This window comes from Ursus americanus, chromosome 26 (assembly GCF_024610735.1).
Source record: "Ursus americanus isolate L20-20 chromosome 26, mUrsAme1.1.p, whole genome shotgun sequence".
Taxonomy (NCBI): Eukaryota; Metazoa; Chordata; class Mammalia; order Carnivora; family Ursidae; genus Ursus; species Ursus americanus.
The window spans coordinates 6,689,403-6,703,533 of record NC_142152.1 but is presented as its reverse complement, the minus strand read 5'-3'; positions in this window follow the sequence as shown (position 1 = coordinate 6,703,533).

The window sequence follows — 14,131 nt, the reverse complement described above, 5'->3', positions numbered from 1 at the left end:
AAGCAAAGTACTGCATTGGTGGTGAGGGTTGAATGGTTAGTGTAAGTAAAGCATGCCGTGGAAATGCTCAGGAAGGTTCCTTGGAGGTGAAATGTCTCGTCTGAGATGCCATAACTCCACAAAACTCAGAGCTGCAGTCAAATTCTGCTGTCCAAGCTCCCAGGCCAGTGCTTTCCCCACGACACACACCTGCTTTGTCTAAAAAGGACTCCTTTATGTTAAGCCAGACCCAGTGTTTAAGGAGTCACATAAATGTCTCAGAAATGCTTTTGCTGACTGCCTGAGGACACACTAAGTGGCCCAAAATAATGTGCATGATGCTTCCAGAATGAATTAGTTGCCTGACCTGACAGCTATCTGGTCCAACACAACGAACACCAGTTGACTGGTGGGAGAGAGAGCTTATGTACCTAACATACTCATTCTACAACGTGTGAAACTCTATCATCTTGTGAAATTTCCTCCTCCTACATGTGAGCACCTCAAGCTAAGACCTGTTGCCCAGTCATGCGAAAGACCAGAGCTTCGCCTTTGCACAGCGCGCTGGATGCAGACTCAGGAGACCTGACCTGTGCATTACCTCACAACCACATGAATAGAGGCTCATGCTTTTCTAAAGCTGGAGCTCTATGTGCACAAGGATGCAATTGTCTACATACAGAAATTCATATGTCTCTTCATCTCAAAACGTTACCTTTTCTTTTTTCTATGTTACTAACTCCCTATGTACATGTGTATCTATCCATCTCTGTCAATGGGTTTCTTGGTCTGTCATTGTGTGTGAAAGGCTGGATACTCAATGGATATATGTAAAAACACATATATTCTCTATTTTCACTAGTCCATACCTCTGGGAGGGTAACACGTTGAGTGAAAGCTTATGGCTGATATTTCTGTAAACCTCTAACTTAGGATAACAGCCAATGTAAAAGGTGGAATGTCAAAGAAAACGTGTGTTTTGCTATGTAAGCTGACATCTAGACACAGGCTTCTCAGCTGTTTTTGGAGACCTGGTTATATGAATGGAAGCAGCATGTGCCCAAATATCTTGAAGTCAAGACACATTTCAGGAGAAGGGAGATTGAAGGCACATGAAGACAAAAGTAGAGGGCTCCATATGCAAGGATCATGGCAATCATTGTCCACCCTACGAACAAGAAAAAGCCTGAAGACACTGAAAAATCAACCACTCTCGGATCCATGGAGAGGGGAGGACACAGGACAAACCATGGCCCTGAGGAGACAGGAAAGGGAACACAGGGAATCCAGGTTTCCTGGAGCACAGATTCTCTAGCAGAATATACTGTTTCTCCAGCTCACCTGGAACATTCAGCAAGAGACCCCATGCTGGGCCATAAAACACACCCCAACACATCTCAAAGAGTAGAAGCAATACAACAGCTGCTCTCAGACCTCTATGAAATTAAACTAGAGCTCAACCACAGCAAGAAATCTTGGGAAATCCCCAAATAGCTAGAAATTTTTAAAAAATGGTCAAAGAGGAAGTTTCAAAAGAAGCTTGAAAAGATTTTGAACTAAACGAAATGAAAATATACGTTGACAAAAATGTATGCAAAGGCAGTGCTTGGGAGAATTTATACTACTGAATGTCATCGTGTTGGAAAGTAAGAAAGATTCAAAGTGAATAGGCTTCCTCCTTAGAAAACAAAGCAAAAAAGAGTCATGTCATATAAAACAAGTAAGAGAAAAAAATATCATATAATTGCAGATACCAATGAAATGGAACACAAAAAACTCTCAGACAAAATCAACCAAACCAAGACAAAAGCTGGTTCTTTGTAAATATCAGTAAAATGGATAAAGTTCTAGCCTGACTAACCATGAAGAAAGAGGGAAGACACACATTAACATCAGATGAAAGAGGAGACGTCACGTTGAAAGGATTCTAAAGGAATACATGGAAAAATTCTAGGATTCCTGAAAGGAAAGAGGCCAATTCCTTCAAAGTCACAAAACTACCAAAACCCACTGAAAGGAAATAGATGATCTGAACAGGCAGGTATCAAAGACATTTAACCGATAGTTAATACATTTCCCAGAAAGGAAGAGCCGGCCCCAGATGGTTTGACTGGTGAATCCTATCAAATCTTACAAAGCAAAACACAGTCTTGCTGTGTCATCCAGCCATCTCACTCCTAGGTATTTACCCAGTTTAGTTGAAAAATGTGTCCACATGAAAACTGGCCCAGGAGTGCTTCTATCGGCTTGATTTATGAACACCAAGTCCAGAGGCGACTAAGCTGTCCTACACTAGGTGAACGGAGAAACAACCGGCAATACACCCTTACGATGCAATACGATTCGGTAATAAACAGAGCTGAGCTACCGGAGCACATAGCTGGCTCCCTCAGTTAAGCATCCAACTCTTGATTTGGGCTCAGGTCATGATCTCAGGGGCATGATATCCAGCCCCACGTCAGACGGGTTCCCTGCTGAGCGTGGAGGCTGCTGAAGATTCTCTCTCCCTCTTCCTCCGCCCCTCCCCACACACTTTCACTCTCTCTCTCTCAAACAATAATAAAAAGGAGATTAAAAAAAAATAATTGAGCTATCAAGTCACAAAAAGACATCGACGAATGTGAACTGTATAGATAAAAGTGAAAGAAGTCAGTCTGGAAAAGCAACATGCTTTACGGTTCCAACTAGATGACATTCTGGAGAAAGGAAAGCTATAGAGATGACAAAAGGTCAACGGTTGTTAAGATTTCTAGAGAAAGGACAAAGGCATGAATAGGTTAAACACAGGATTTTCAAGGCAGTGAAGTTACTCTGTACATGGTGGATACACGACTTTACGCATTTGTCAAAACCCATACTCCTGCACAACACAGAGCAGACCTTCCTAGCGATGCTGGCCTTCAATGAGTATTAATATCGCTACACTGGTTTGTGATTCGTGACATGTGTTCCACACTGATGAAGATTTTAAGGATTGTGGAAATTGTGCGTCAAGGGATAAGGGTGATAGGGAAACTTTTTATATTATCTGCTCAATTATTATCTTAATCTAAACCTATTCGAAGTAATAACGTCTATTCATTAAAAATAATAAAAGATCTATTTTTCCTAATATTTAATAACATACTAATGTCCATTCGTTAGTTCCACTATACCTATTGTGAAATGTGAACAGACTTGAGTTGCAAATGCCATTTGACTACTGTGGTTATAAACTGATGAGTGACCAGCTAAATTAAAATTTTCACACGTGAAACAAAAATAATATGGCTTGGCATTTTTGTCTTAAGTATGGGACACTGAAAACTAGTGTAATGATTCTTCTTCTTCTTTTTTCTTTTAGAGACAAAGAGAGAGTGTGAGCAGAGCAGGGGCATAGGGAAAGGGAGAGAGAATCTGAAGCAGGCTCCATACCCAGCATGGAGCCCAAAACGAGGCTCAATCTCATGACCCTGACATCATGACCTGGGCCAAAATCAGAGTTGGACACCACCCAGGTGCCCCTAGAATAATTAATCTTGAATCAACTTAATGAATGAATTTCCACGGTACCTTCGACAGGGTCAGAAGTGGGGTGAACCTTCGGCTTTATTCTCCTGGCCAGCTTCTGGAGACCTAGAGAAAATATGGATGTTTTCTTCACTTTTGTTTTTTGTTTTCTCAGAGACCGTGGGAAATGCATGACAACAGAAAGAGCTGTTGACATCTTGCTATCAGAAGACCATAGGAAAAGGAGTGATAAGTTCATCAGAGTTCAAACTTTTGATCCCATGGTTCATCATTTGCCTAGCAAAACCACCTGAGTCAGAGAGGGCTTTAGGAAGGTCTTAGGGTTCATATAGCCTTCAAATACCCCACAGAGAATGTAAACTGATGCAGTCACTATGAAAACACAATATGGGACTTCATCAAAAAATTCACAAAAGAACTACCATTACACCCAGCAATCCCACTCTTGGATAAGAAATCCATTTGAATTCAAGTCTAGATTTCAGAGAAATATCTGCCCATGTTCGGCAGCACTATTTACCAAAGCCAAGCTATAGAGACAACTTAATGTTGAGTGGGGGAGCCGGGACAGGAATGGAGTTGGTTCCTAGGGAGAGAGGTCCCAGAACACCTGACACCTGCCCAGACACCTGAGATCAAGCCCTGCAGCCCTGAACCAGGGCTCCCTCATCTCTTTCTCATATACTCCAGCCCTGAGTTGTCTGTGGGAGACAGTGGATGCCCTGGGGGAAGTCCTGAGCCAACAGCAAAGTCCAAATCCTAGCTCACCTTTGCACATCTAGGTTTCAACCCCTGACCCAGAACACAGTACAGATGCCCCTTGACAAGCCCCTCTGAAGGGCCAGGGGAAGCCCAACTGTGGCCATCCTCCCACAGCATTCACCCTACTAGCTGTCTGACATGGATCCTTCCCCTCCACGTCCTTCCCCAGGGACCAGTGGTCTGCGGGGCTCCCAAGCTGATTCAGAACCCAGGACTTTCCAAACTAATTGTCACATGACAGCTCTACCAAGAATTAGCTTCCCTTCAACTGACCAACCCTGGCTGAGCAGTTCCTGTGAATTAACTGGAAAAATGGCCACCTGGGCTAGTGCTTTGCTGGTTTAATAAATTAAGCCTATGACCTCTAGTATCTCACTGGTATAAGTAAGTCTCCAAACTGCCTGGGCTAAGGCCTGGCTAAGAGTGAACAGGGACTGCACTGGCTCTGAATGGGCACCTTCCCTGTTCCTTCCTTCCTCCCCCAGATCCAGTCTTTATAGACTCCTCATCCTTCTCTAAACCCTGCAGTGGCAGGGGGCCAAGCCCCACCTCCTTTGAGAGGGACCCCTCAGGGGCGCCTGTGTGGCTCAGTGGGTCACGTGTCTGACCTGGCTCAGGTCATGATCTCAGGGTCCTGGGATCGAGCCAGGCCTCTGTTTCTGCACTCAGCTTGGTACCTGCTTGTCCCTCTTCTCCCCCCCCACACATCCCCCTTACTCACCACTTCTGCTCTCTCATTCTCTCTCAAATAAAATCTTTTTTAAAAAAATCAGGGAATATAGAAAGGACACATAGAGAGGGACCCTTCCATACCCACACCCTGGAGAAGCTCCCCCATCACGACTCTCCGTAAGGATCACCCAGACCTGCTTTTGCATTTAAATCTATCATCTGCTGTATACTATTTTGCACGTGATAATAAGCAACCTTTTACTGAGAGACTTAGATTCAGATCTAAGCTCGACTTTCTGTTGCATTTCATCTCACATCCTTTGTGAGGAAGCTCATCAATTGTTGACAATTTGTCAATAATGAAGTTCTATCATTGAAAACCAAACACCATTATTCATTTGATGTTGTTTGACTTCTAGTCTTGCTTTGCAAGGCTATGTGTATATAGTCATGAAGCATGGCCTCTCTCCATGCTTGCACTTACTAGCCAACAATGGGAGAGCTCCGGAAGGAGCAAAGGCCCCCACTGGAGCATGGACACTCCCTGGTCCAGCTGGACAAGCACGTCCAAACAAGGATGATGGACAGCAGGCTGTTACAAGTGTTTGAGTTCTTGTTGGTCACTGTCCCTAAAGTGTGTAGTTCATGGCATTCAAGCATATTTTTAGGGCTCATGGGGAGAATGTTATCAAATCTACAACACTATGTCCCCGATTCTTTTCTCTCTGTTTTTAAAATAGGCTCCATGCCCAACATGGGGACTGAACTCACGACCCTGAGATCAAGAGTCAAATGCTCCACTGGCGGAGCCAGCCAGGCACCACCCAGCATGCTCCCTATTCTTATTCTATTTGTGTCATGCCCTGAAGAGTGACCATGCCATGACACTGATTGGCCAGGCACTGACCAGCTCTGGACAGAAGGTTAATCATGAACTGGTTCTTTGAGTCTTATTTTTCCTTGTCCCAGGAGTGTCCCTAAGCTCACAGGATGTCGGCATGACTAGGGCTTACTCATACTGACAATGCCATCAAATACCATGAAAGGGTCTCCTCCATCCTGACCAGATTGAGATCAGGTGCTGAGGAGTAGCCCAGTGTTCAAACAGAGTTTGACTGGCTTGTCCTAAATGGTGCCTCCAAACCCTCAGAATCTTTGAACTGAACACAATCATGGCTTCAAACGGACCAGCCTTTCTATGTCCTTTTCAGATGAATGACTATGGCAAGATCTGGACTTCTATGGCTCAAGAGCTTCCCTGGGCTATGTGACCACCGAGCTGACCTCATAATGACAAACAGTGTTTGGGATTCCCGTTGGCTCAGGGAATTCCTGACATCCACGCAGATGCTAAAGCTTCTTTGCACAGTAACTACTAATCCCATGGCTGAGTCATAAGTGCAGTTTGGCTCAGTAGTTAGAGCACGAGCACTGGACTGCAGGCCTGTGTTCACCTCCTGGCTGCTTTACTTAGAGGAATTCATGAACCTGGTCACATTCATCTCTGTGCCTGAGGAACAGGGAGAGGAAACAAATCATTGCATAAGTGTGTGATGAGTATTGAATGAATGAATACCTGTCACGTGGTCAGAAAGGTGAATTAGAGGGTCTAGATCTTGTCTGAGATCTCACAATTTCACAAGTTCCAGAGCTGGATTCAAATCTGGGAGTCTGAGTTTCCAGACCATTGCTCTGTGACACACAGCTGCTTTGCCTAAATACAAGCATTTTACCCCAACACGATTTCCTTTGGACAGAATCAGAGGCAAACAACAACAACAACAACAAAAAGCTAACGAGCAAACCTATTGCTGTCTCCCTGAATCCACTCTCTGGGGCCCTTGTCCACAAATATCCATGACTGTTCTCTAGAATGTTCCAGTTGCCTGTCTTAAGGTCAGCAGATCAAATGAGATGAATCCCAGTGTAAAGGAAGGGAGGGTCACTGATACAAAGTCTTGTGTTTTCAAACATGTGAAACAATGCCATCTTGCATTATTTATTCCTCACACAAATAGAAGTGCCTCCAAACAAACTAGGAGTTCCTGAGACCCTTGTCAACTCATAGAAAAAAAAAAACCATAGCTTAGCTTTTGGGAAGAGATCTGGATGAAAGTTCAGGAGAACTAAGAAACACATTACATCAAAACCACTTTAATGTAGACACATTCTGTTTTCAAGCTACAATCCTCTGTGCAAATGTATGCAATCATCTCTATATACATATATACTTATATATATAATGTGTGTATCTCTGCTCTTGTGTCTACATCACCTATTTTTCTTTGTGCATCACTAATAATCTGTGTACTTGTTTATCGATCACTCATTAACTCGATCAATTAACCAGTTACCCGTCTTTCACCATACATTAAAGGCTGGCTATTCATTGCGTCACCGAGAAAAAAAGGTCATGCTATTGTCACCATACTTACGTCTGGGGCGCTGAATGGGACGGGTGGTAGCATACCATTGAAATCTCTAGAAAATGTCATTTTGGATAACACCCAAAGTTCTTAGAAATGGAAATGTGTGTTTGGGGGTCATAAATTGAAACGTAGACTCTCATATTCTGAGGATATCTTTGGGGCAACTATTGATAGGAACGAACCCACATGTCCCCAAAATCCTGAAATCCATACCCCTTTGGGGATGAATGGTACAGGGCAGACATTGTAAGACACTGAGAAAACAATGATAAATGTCCTCCATATCAACCTATCTGGGTTCACTCTAAATTTCAGAAATGCATAATGTGAATATAGAATTTAGGATGCTTAAAAAAACTTAAACAAACATAGACACTGCCGTATTTTCCCCCCTTGAGAAGCTAGGGGTGACAAGTGAGGGGTGCAGGATATCATAGGAAGCAGTCCATTGTTCTCCATGGAGGACAAAAACCAAGGCTGCTAGCTCAGTAGAACCACCAACAGTAGAAATCAAGGGATAAAACAAAACCATAAAACATATGTAGATGAAATTCGGAGAGAGGAAATTTTCAACGATGAGAAAAATAGTTTGAGAAAGAGTGAACTGAGCCATAGCAAACAGCATTCAGAAGATCATTAGGAACATACCATTACAGCAGGAACCACAGCAGGAACCACAGCAGGAACCACAGCAATTTCCCATTCTGAGTTGGAGCAGCAGAGCAAACACCAATCCCTAGGAATGGGTCAGCTCAAAGAGTCCCAGCTGGAAAGGACAGCAAAGGTGTGGCTCAAGTCACCATGGCGACGGTGTCATCATAGACCTTTCAGAGTCAATGCAGCTGCACAGCGGCCAACTTCTGGTGTCGACAGGGGCCTGTCTTCACAGACAAGGGGGGCATGGGAGAGTAAACGCTTTGTTTCGAAAGTTGAACCCCAGTCTCACACATTCTCACTCTTTTTTTTTTTTTTTGAAAATAAAAGACATGATGGGGGATGACCTGCCATCCCCCCCAAACAGAGTCACTAGCCAAACTTCAGGGTGAAGAAGGAAAAGAAAAACAGATTGAGAATAAATAGAGGTCCCACTCTTGATTTAAAACACCATCCCCACCCATTCTATCCTCCGGAGTCACCAGACATTTCTAGAACAAAGTTTAAAATGGGTCCCAGGTGAAATGAAGAGCAGTGTTCACAGAAATTCCATTCTTCAAATCATATTTCTCTAAGCATATACTAATGAAATTATGTCATTCTCTCACCGTCTATGCATACTACCTGATTTTTCTCTGTGTATAGCTGAGAGGACGTACTTAGTTACCTCTCAATCTTTGTGAATTTCTTGGTCAGTACGTGTATATAAAGCAGACTCTTCCCTGAATAATGAGGGGGAAATATCACTGTATTTTCACCACTGCATTTCTGTAATAGCGAACGGGTTGAGGGCAATACATACAACTAGTACTTTTCTAAATGAAGTACTTTAAATACTCCCCAAAATGCAGGGTTCGGTGTGTGTTCTGGCTCATGGATGGGCACTCAATAGACACAGGATTTTGATCTGTTCATGAAAAGTAGCAATGGAAACGGAAGGAACCAGCTCCAAATATACTTAAAGAAGGAAACCTTTTAGAACAAAACCAAGTGCCATGGACTTAACCAAGCAACTACAATACATGGTAAAAAAAAGTGTATGTAGTTGGGGAACCTGGTGAATCCTTGGACTCTGAATTTTGGCTCAGGTCATGATCTCAGATTCGTGAGATCAAGCCCCAGAAAATAATGGCATAAAACAACCCCTTTACTTTGGTAAAGTACTACTTTGGTAAACCTGGTCAAGAGGTTAGGAATTCATCCAGGACACAATGCTGACGTTAGAAAATGAAAGGTTTCATTTTTTTAAAAAAGATTTTATTTATTTATGTGACAGATAGCCAGCGAGAGAGGGAACACAGCAGGGGAGAGGGGTGGGAGAGGAAGAAGCAGGCTCATAGTGGAGGAGCCTGATGTGGGGCTCGATCCCGGAATGCCAGGATCACGCCCTGAGCCAAAGGCAGCCGCCTAACGACTGCGCTACCCAGGCACCCCGAGAAAATGAAAGGTTTCAAATATCCACACCCAGGATGATCCCCACTAGGTAGAACTTGGGGTCCATGAAAAGAGCAGCCCTAGGCCCAGTGCCAATAAATAAATGAGGGCTTTCTATTTCTCAAATCCACAATCCAGAATCCAAGTTTTGCAGGCAGTTGGAACTTCCTGTGTTAGTGAACAGATTCTTTGCAAATGCCCACATCTATTCTTTGCATGTTCCCCAGATCTACTTCCCAGTAGGGTGGCCAGAGGGCAACCAAGGGGAGTCCATGATTCCAATTGTGTAGCTGAACCTCTCAGCACCTCTTTCGGATTCTATCTGAACCGAATGCCCACTTTGGACACTCTTCAGTGTAGCAGAAATCATGAGCTTGTCATTGGGTGTATCTACATCTGAGGTCATACCCATTGGAGAGAAAAAACAAATTCAGCCACTGGTCAGAATGCAGAGCCTGGACATAGAAGAGGCCCACATATTCCTTTTGCATTTCAGTGGCTTCTCTCTGCTCTTTCCACAGTCAATAAACCTTCCCACAGAAATCTGTCCTGAACATCAAACTCAGGACTCAATTAATGATGCCTATAAGAGAGACCTTGTGTCATGATCATTAAGCAGTGAATCAGTAAAAATGTTGTAAGGAGGGAAATAAGCAAGACCAGACATAGGGGGCAGTATGATTTTGAAGCCTTTGCTTTTTTTTGCACTCTGAGGTAGCCAAATCCTTTTCCATATCAAAAGGTTAAGACACACATTAGTAGTATCATTTTTCCCCCACAAAGCCAAGAAAAAGGACGAGACTGTGCTACACGTCTTGCGAGGGAAATCAAGAGACGAGGCAGGTGCTTTCCATAGGGAATAGATTCCACCTGAGGTTTGGCATGGCAGGGAGACCTCCCACAAGGGCACCAATCAAGAGCCCAAAGGAGGTGGGGAAGCAACGGGAAAGGAAGAGCGTATGAGGCGATCGCTCCTCCAAAGAATAGATGTCTCACAAGAAACCGAGGTGTCCTGATGATGGACTCTGTCGGGTGGCTCACTTGTGTCCAGAGCAGGACTCAACCATCAGTCTTTATCAGAGACCTACCAGGTCACTCTACTCTGCACTTGGGACTGAGGGGCACAGGCCCATAAAATGCCCAAAGTCAGATAATTCCCAACTTTCGTGGGGAACCAACTGTGATATCACAATCTCTGAGTCCTTAGTGAGGAAGGGGGCAGTGGGGTTGTTTCAGCATCCATGGCTTCACCTAGGGAATAGTTCTCAGCTAGGCTCCAGATCTTTGATCTTGGAAACCAACTTCCCCTACTGCCAGTCGAACATGACTCCATTCTTCCAAGAGACCACAGAGCACAGAGGACCCCCATGGGGGGGCTTTATGCAGTCAGTTGGTGCAGTGGAGGGAGGAGATGTGTTCATGTTTCAAGTACACCCATGTGCTCTATTTCCTGATACCAACCACAACCAACTCGCCAAGTTCTCCAACAATTCAATTCATACTCCACGGATTTCAGGGCTCAGTCCCACAAGTCTGTCCCCACTGCAGAGGCCAGTCACAAATGGGGTGTTCAAGCTACCCACACTTCTGCCCAACCACAAGGTCAGGTATTCCCTCAGACCCCCTCCTTAGGGTTGATAATTTCACTAGAATGACTCACATCCACAAGTGGATGGATAAAGAAGATGGGCTCCATGTATACAAAGGAACATAACTCAGCCATTCTAAAGGATGAATTCTTACCGCTTACATCGACCTGGACGGAACTGGAGTGTATTATACTGAGTGAAACACAGCAGTCAGAGAAAGACAAGTATATGGTTTCACTCATAGGTAGACTCTAAGGAACAGTGCAGAGGATCATAGGGGAAGGGAGGGGAAAACTGAACTGGAGGTCATCAGAGAGGAAGAAAACCCATGAGAGACATTTAAGTATATGAAACAAACTGAGGGTTGCTGGAGGTGAGGTGGGTGGGATGAGGTAATTGGGTGATGGGCATTAAGGGGGGCGCGTGATGCAATGAGCACTGGGGGGGTATACGCAAATGATATATTATTGAACACTACATCTGAAACTAACAATGTACTATATGCTGCCTAATTGAACTTAAATTTTAAAAAAGGAAAAAACAATTATAAATACACTGTAATAAAAGTTATACAAATGAAGGGGAAAAAATATTGACTCAGAAGTCAGGAAAGCACTTTACTTACATTGACCAGTTTGTTTAAAGAATACAACTCAGGAAACGCCCAATGGAAGAGATGCGCGTAGCAAGGAAGGTCTAAAGGGGGTGGGGAGTGGTGGAGAGCTCCCACGCCCTCTCTGGGGGAAAAATCACTTTTCCAGAATATTAATGTGTTCACCAACCTCTTGTTCAAGACTTTTTATAACCCAATCTTCAGCCCCCTCCCCTTACAGATGGCCAGTGGCCGGGGCTGAAATTTCCAATCCTTGACTCCCAGTTTGGTCCTTCTGGTGACCAGCCCCACTGCGATGCCATTTCTGGGCCCCGCCCTATGTCAGCTCTTTAGCCTAAACTCTGGAGAGGTCTGTTGGAGATTTTATGACTAACAAAAGGCTCTCCTATCCCTCAGGAAACTGCAAGGATTTTAGGAGTCCTGTGCCAGGAACCAGAAATAAATAAATAAATAAATAAATAAATAAATAAATAAATAAATAAACTTATACATACATACATACATACATACATACATACATACATTTTCCACAAAGCACTTCCCCAGAAAGGCTAGGCAGACAGGACATTGGCTTGCCTCTTCAAACTACTTCATGGTGGCTTCCCAGAGGGAGATCACCTGGACAGCTGAATGGCAGGATCATCTGTGATTTAAATGCTATTGTTTCCTGAAATCCTTTCATCCTTAAAGTGGAAATGCCTAATGGGTCCTAACTAAATGTCCTTTCTAGTATTAAGGAATGAACACACAAAATCAAGGGCACATGGTCCAAACCGAGAGAGATCTGAAATGTCGATTGGAAACCAAGTCTAGAATCTTCACTGGGCTTTGAGCTGAGATGGAAGAAGGATCCGAACTTAGGTGGATCCCCAGCTCTGCCTGCAGGTGCTGCCTGGCCCAGACACTAACCCAGAGCAGGGTTGAGTTTAAGATGTCCTGACAGTGCAGAATTCTCCACCTTCTAGATCAGGGCTCTCTGATAAAAACCTAATGCAAAACACAGACATGGTTTCATGTTTTCTAATAAGCACACTGGAAACAAGAGCAATGATTATGGTGAAGTAAATGTAAATGATGTTTTGGGTTTGGTTTTGTTTTTTAAGGAGGCTCCTGCCCAGTGTGGAGTGCAAGGCAGAGATTGAACACACAACCATCAAGACCTGAGCTGAGATCAAGAGATGGTCTTTTAACCAACTGAGCCACCCAGGCACACTAAACAATATATTTTTAATTCACTATCCCCCAAATGTTCACATTTTCACATGTGACACAAGAAAGGTGGCCACATTTCAAGGGCTCAAGAGCCATTCCGAGCTGGTGCTACCATATTGGACAGGGAAGACAGAGATTGTTTAAATCATGGAATCTTATTGGCCAGTGCTGTTCAGGCTGTCTCAGGCTATACTACACTTTGATTTATGAACATCCTGAAATAATCCACTTCTTCAGACTGAGTGCTGAGACTCACATCTGTGCCTGGGATTCTCAAACCCAGAGTCAATGTGGGACAAAATTACGTACATGTTGCCAGGCATGGGTGGTAGTGGCTCAGTAACAGTTTAATCAACCTCGTCTAAACTCTCCATCTTGCTCTCACCTTAGCCACCCTCTGTAGAATGTGAGAAACTCATGAATGGAATGAATGATTATCAATCATTTTAATGAATGAAAATAAATTAATGTAGGGCTCCTCTCTACTCGCCTTGACTTCTGTTCTCCAGGCATTTACACGGTGATGAGGCTTCCATTGGCGTTCTCGCTCTCCCTGTATTTACATTCCGTCAATGTCTCTTCAGTCTGAGATTATTTTTACTCCATTAAGGGGTACATAATAGAATATTATACCCAGAGGATGTATCTTCCCAGTTCTCTGGACACATTATATTGGCTTCCAGTGGTCCCCAAGCAGGGAGTGCTTTGGCCCCCAGAGAACACTTGGCAATGTCTGGGTACATTGAAGGTTCCCAACTGTGGGGCGGGTGCTACTGGCATTTGGTGGGTAGAGGCCGGGGATGCTGCTCCACACGCTACCAGGCTCCCTGCAGCTCCCACAAGAGTTCCCTTGCCGCAAATGTCAACAGAGCCAAGGTTGAGAAGCCCTGTCTTAAGCCATGTCTGCTAACCCCCTTTAAGAAAAATGGGGGTTCCTAGGGGAGCCCCGCATTGGGCTCTGCATTCAACATGGAGTCTGCTTGAGATTCTCCCTCTCCCTCTGCTCCTCCAACTCACGCTGTCTCTCTCTCTCTAAAATATACAAATAAATCATTTTAAAAAAAAAGAATGAAAAATGGGGATTCCTCCTGATCACTTTTAACCCAATATTAAATGGTCAATATCTATCTCTATGGAATTAGTCACAGACCCCACTGATGTAAAAAGGAATACACCTATTCTTATATTTCAATTTTTTCAAAGTAGCATATGTGTTTTGGGAAGTCTCTCAAAGCTCACTCTCTGGACCCAGTCATTTCTCCCCAACTGTTTTTCTC